Genomic DNA, 5,504 nt, shown 5'->3' on the forward strand with positions numbered 1-5,504 from the left:
CCCCAGTGTGATGGTATATGGCCATGGGGCCTTTGAGAGGTAATAGGTCATATTGGTGAAGCCCTCATGTGGGAAAAGAAAGAAGAGAGATTTCTCTCTCCACCCCCACATGAGGATACAGTGAGGCTTTCATCTGTAAACCAGGAAGAGGCACAGCACCAGAACCTGACCATGCTGGCACCCTGTATGTCTGGAAGTCTGGAGACTTCTAGCCTCCTGAACTGCAAAGAACATATTTCCATTGTTTAATCAACAGTCTGTGGTATTCTGTTATAGCAACTTGAAATGACTAAGACACTTGGTCAAAAGTCAAGAAGTAAAATGAATCTGCAGTATCACTGAAATAGCCTCCAAAAAGACAGATATAGTTCTAGCATTTTATTAATCCATTTATTTATTATTTTATGAAGGCCTCTAAGACCTTCTTTCAGGTCTCAGTGACTTACTTGTATACAAGTCTAAGTTTTGGATTTCTAACAATTTTTAAAACTGTTGCTTTAGGTATCGGTCTTAGAGCTCAACCTAGTTATCAGCATATAGTAAGAGCAAAGTAGTGTTTGCTAAATTATAATAAATGATCCATTATTTCCCATGCTATAATAAATTAATGGTTCATGTATCTTACTCAAGCTGTTAACTTTCCCTCACCAGTAAGATCAACTCAAGTCCATTAATCACCAATGGGCTGGAAGGAGGCTAACACATGTTTCCAAAGCTGGTCTTAGTCTTACAGGAACCATCAGGAAGGAGACAGTGACATGCCAATCAGCCCCTGTGTGACATCTTCAAACCCACAACAGTCCTAGCACCAAAAATACATTTACTACAATGTTTTATCCCAAACCTCATAGACCACTTAATTCTATCTGCTTCTTGGACACCTCATCTCTTTGGTTACTTGTCATAATTGTAGGCACTTTATTTTCTTAACTCTGTCCTTCTCTTGTACCATACAATTTGTTCTCCCCCTGACATTTTCTATTCCTATCCACCACAAATCTGCCTTCAGAATATTCCTATGCAAGTTTATAAAATCATCAAATTTCTCCACATCTTCCTTTCTTTTTAGAGAATGTTCCCATTCCCCCATCCTTACAGGTGCCTGCATTCTCCTCCAGGACCTAGCACATCTGGAATTTTCTAGAGCCTGATTCTCCACCTTCGGGTTCCCACTATCTCAGCACATGGACAGAAGAGAAAACAAAAGCAGATAAATTATAATTCTCACAATATCATTCTTCCTTTCCAATCTCATGGGGAAAGCCCCCATTTTTTACCCCAGTATCATTATATCAGTTTCCACCCACTGTTAGCAGCCAAGTAAAAAAAAAAAATCTACTGTATTTCTTGAGACTTTTCTTAGTTCAAAGTCTTCACCTACATTATAATTCTACTCATTGTCATCACTGACCCATCATTCCTGATTTCCTTCTATTTGCGCTCCCAAGGTCACAGATACATCATATAAAAGATTAGAAGACGTCTCAAAAACTTTTACGTGTTGAAAGGTAGAAAACAAGTTATCTATTAGTTTTCTCTTCCCTATGTTTCTCTGATTTCTCTTGTCCTTTCTAATAATTTTCTTTAATTCCTTCAATTATTTATGTGATTTTCTCTTAATGCTGTGTACTTTTTCCACATTTTTGTATGGAATAGTAAGCAAAACTAGACCTAATGTTCGAAAGCTTTCCTTCCTTTGTCCTTCCTTCTTTCCTTTTCTTCCCTCCCTTCTACTTTCTTCCCATCTTACTTAAACTACTGCAAAAGAGAACTTAAAGAAGCTGATAATGTTAATTTTAATGACATAAGATTAGAGAACCATTTGTGGCAATGGAAAAATAGAATTTGAGTATTAAATAAGAATTTAATATATCGCTTCTCGGCCTTTTGGCTAAGATCAAGTGTAAATAAGAATTGTAATAGAACAAAATGTCTTATACAAATTTTTTAAATGGAGCCAGTGGTAAAAGTAAATGGAATGAGAGAAGATATTTGGAAATAACACTACAGACAATGGGCTGATATCCAAGATCTATAAAGAACTTCTCAAACTCGATACCCAAAAAACAAATAATCAAGTGAAAAATCAAGTGAAAAAATGGGCAGAAGACATGAACAGACACTACTCTAATGAATACATACAAACAGCTAACAGACACATAAAAAAATGTTCATCATCACTAGTCATCATGATGGAAATTTAAATCAAAACCATATTGAGATACCATCTGATACCACCAGTGAAAATGGCCAAAACTGACAAGGCAAGAAACAACAAATGTTGGAGAGGATGTGGAGAAAAGGGAACGCTCTTACTTTCTTGGTGGGAATGCAATTTGGTGCAGCCACTTTGGAAAACAGTATGGAGATTCCTCAAAAAATAAAAAATAGAGCTATCCTATGATCCAGCAATTGCACTACTGCACTGCTGCAATCCAAAGATACAGATGTAGTGAAAAGAAGGGCCCTCTGTTCCCCAATGTTCATAGCAGCAATGTCCACAGTCGCCAAATGGTGGAAAGACTGGAGATGCCTTTAAACAGAAGAATAGATAAAGAAGATGTGGTCCATATATACAATGGACTATTACTCAGCCATAAGAAAAGATGAATACCCAAATTATGTATCAACATGGAAGGAACTGGAGGAGTTTATGCTGAGTGAAATAAGTCAAGCAGAGAAAGTCAATTATCATATATTTTCACTTACTTGTGGAACATAAGGAACAACATGGAGGACATTAGGAGAAGGAAAGGGAAAGTGAAGTGGGGGGATTGGAGGGGAGATGAAGCATGAGAGACTGTGGACTCTGAGAAACTGAGGATTTTAGAGGGGAAGGGGTGGGGGGATGGGTGAGTCTGGTGGTGGGTGTTAAGGAGGGCACGTATTGCATGGAGCACCGGATGTTATACATAAACAATGAATCCTGGAACATTACATCAAAAACCAATGACAAAAAAGAAAAAAAACAATGACATACTGTATGGTGACTAATGTAACACAATAAAGTTTGTTGTTTTGTTTTGTTTTTTAAATGAAGTACCTATTGGAAGGTTTGTACTTAAAAAAAAAAAAAAAGAAAGCAAATGGCGAAGAATAAATCTCCATAACACCATGAGATAACTAATTTCTCAGAAGAAACACATCTTTTGCTAGTAATAAAGTTTGGGGGACATTTCTCTTATGAGTCTTTATTATACATTACCCAATAACTGCAACAACAGCTTGAAATGCAACCATGATATGAAATTTAATATGGCTCTATCTTAAAACTTTGTTGAAAGCAAGCTGAGAAAATGAGACCATGGGGAACACAATTTAACAGGCATTCAATATAAAATGATAAATATATATAAATCTTTTAAATCAATTTGATTCAAGAAGAAAGAGAGAGAGGAGCAGAAGGTATACTGGAGAGAATTATTGGGGAGAATTTCCCCAATATGGCAAAGGGAACGAGCATCAAAATTCAGGAGGTTCAGAGAATGCCCCTCAAAATCAATAAGAATAGGCCCACACCCCGTCACCTAATAGTAAAATTTACAAGTCTCAGTGACAAAGAGAAAATCCTGAAAGCAGCCCAGGAAAAGAAGTCTGTAACATACAATGGTAAAAATATTAGATTGGCAGCTGACTTATCCACAGAGACCTGGCAGGCCAGAAAGAGCTGGCATGATATTTTCAGAGCACTAAACGAGAAAAACATGCAGCCAAGAATACTATATCCAGCCAGGCTATCATTGAAAATAGAAGGAGAGATTAAAAGCTTCCAGGACAAACAAAAAGTGAAAGAATTTGCAAACACCAAACCAGCTCTACAGGAAATCTTGAAAGGGGTCCTCTAAGCAAAGAGAGAGCCTACAAGTGGTAGATCAGAAAGGAACAGAGACCATATACAGTAACAGTCACCTTACAGGCAATACAATGGCACTAAATTCATATCTCTCAATAGTTACCCTGAATGTTAATGGGCTAAATGCCCCTGTCAAAAGACACAGGGTATCAGAATGGATAAAAAAACAAAACCCATCTAGATGTTGCCTCCAAGAAACTCATTTTAAGCCCGAAGACACCTCCAGATTTAAAGTGAGGGGGTGGAAAAGAATTTACCATGCTAATGGACATCAGAAGAAAGCAGGAGTGGCAATCCTTATATCAGATCAATTAGATTTTAAGCCAAAGACTATAATAAGAGATGAGGAAGGACACTATATCATACTCAAAGGGTCTGTCCAACAAGAAGATCTAACAATTTTAAATATCTATGCCCCCAACGTGGGAGCAGCCAACTATATAAACCAATTAATAACAAAATCAAAGAAACACACAAACAATAATACAATAATAGTAGGGGACTTTAACACTCCCCTCACTGAAATGGACAGGTCATCCAAGCAAAAGATCAGCAAGGAAATAAAGGCCTTAAACGACACACTGGACCACATGGACATCACAGATATATTCAGAACATTTCATCCCAAAGCAACAGAATACACATTCTTCTCTAGTGCACATGGAACATTCTCCAGAATAGATCACATCCTCGGTCCTAAATCAGGACTCAACCGGTATCAAAAGATTGGGATCATTCCCTGCATATTTTCAGACCACAATGCTCTAAAGCTAGAACTCAACCACAAAAGGAAGTTTGGAAAGAACCCAAATACATGGAGACTAAACAGCATCCTTCTAAAGAATGAATGGGTCAACCGGGAAATTAAAGAAGAATTGAAAAAAATCATGGAAACAAATGATAATGAAAATACAACGGTTCAAAATCTGTGGGACACAACAAAGGCAGTCCTGAGAGGAAAATATATAGCGGTTCAAGCCTTTCTCAAGAAACAAGAAAGGTCTCAGGTACACAACCTAACCCTACACCTAAAGGAGCTGGAGAAAGAACAAGAAAGAAACCCTAAGCCCAGCAGGAGAAGAGAAATCATAAAGATCAAAATAAATTTCAAATTAGTTAGTGCATGTATCTATGAATTGCCCAGCCAAATTATGAAAAATGAAGGTTCCTTGAAGACCTTTGATGGGTCTCACAAATCTACAGTTTGGGTTTTATTTTCCACCAATACCCAAAGTGGTTATTAGCAATTGATCTTTAAACCTGAATTTCAAAAACACTCATCCAGGGAAATAAATATGCTGCTTATTCTTTGGGAAAACTTTCATAAAGCTATTTCTCACATACAGTTTTGGATAAAAGTTCGCTGCAGAGAGTGTAGAATTATAAATTTTGATAAGGTTCTAGAGAACCAACATTCTTTGTGATTGATGAATACTGAAATCAATGGAAAAGAATAGAGTTGTCCTCTATTTAGTCATGTTTTAAAATGAAATGAAATACCTAATCAAAATATATACCTAAAAAGAAAAAGGTTTTATGGGAAGGACAATTTTTTTTTCAGAAAGTGATTTGTATTATCCCAAAAGAATAATGGATAATTCTATAAAATTTGTCTATAAATTTAAAAAAAGATGGATGAAATGATGGAAGT

At 36.6% G+C, this 5,504-nt stretch overlaps 1 pseudogene; it reads left to right on the top strand.

The window, feature by feature from the left end:
• The first annotated feature begins 1,871 nt into the window (after positions 1–1,871).
• On the top strand, positions 1,872–1,962 carry LOC116581002 (annotated as a pseudogene).
• The last annotated feature ends 3,542 nt before the right edge of the window (positions 1,963–5,504 follow it).

The sequence above is a fragment of the Mustela erminea genome, chromosome 1, assembly GCF_009829155.1.
Source record: "Mustela erminea isolate mMusErm1 chromosome 1, mMusErm1.Pri, whole genome shotgun sequence".
Classification (NCBI taxonomy): Eukaryota; Metazoa; Chordata; class Mammalia; order Carnivora; family Mustelidae; genus Mustela; species Mustela erminea.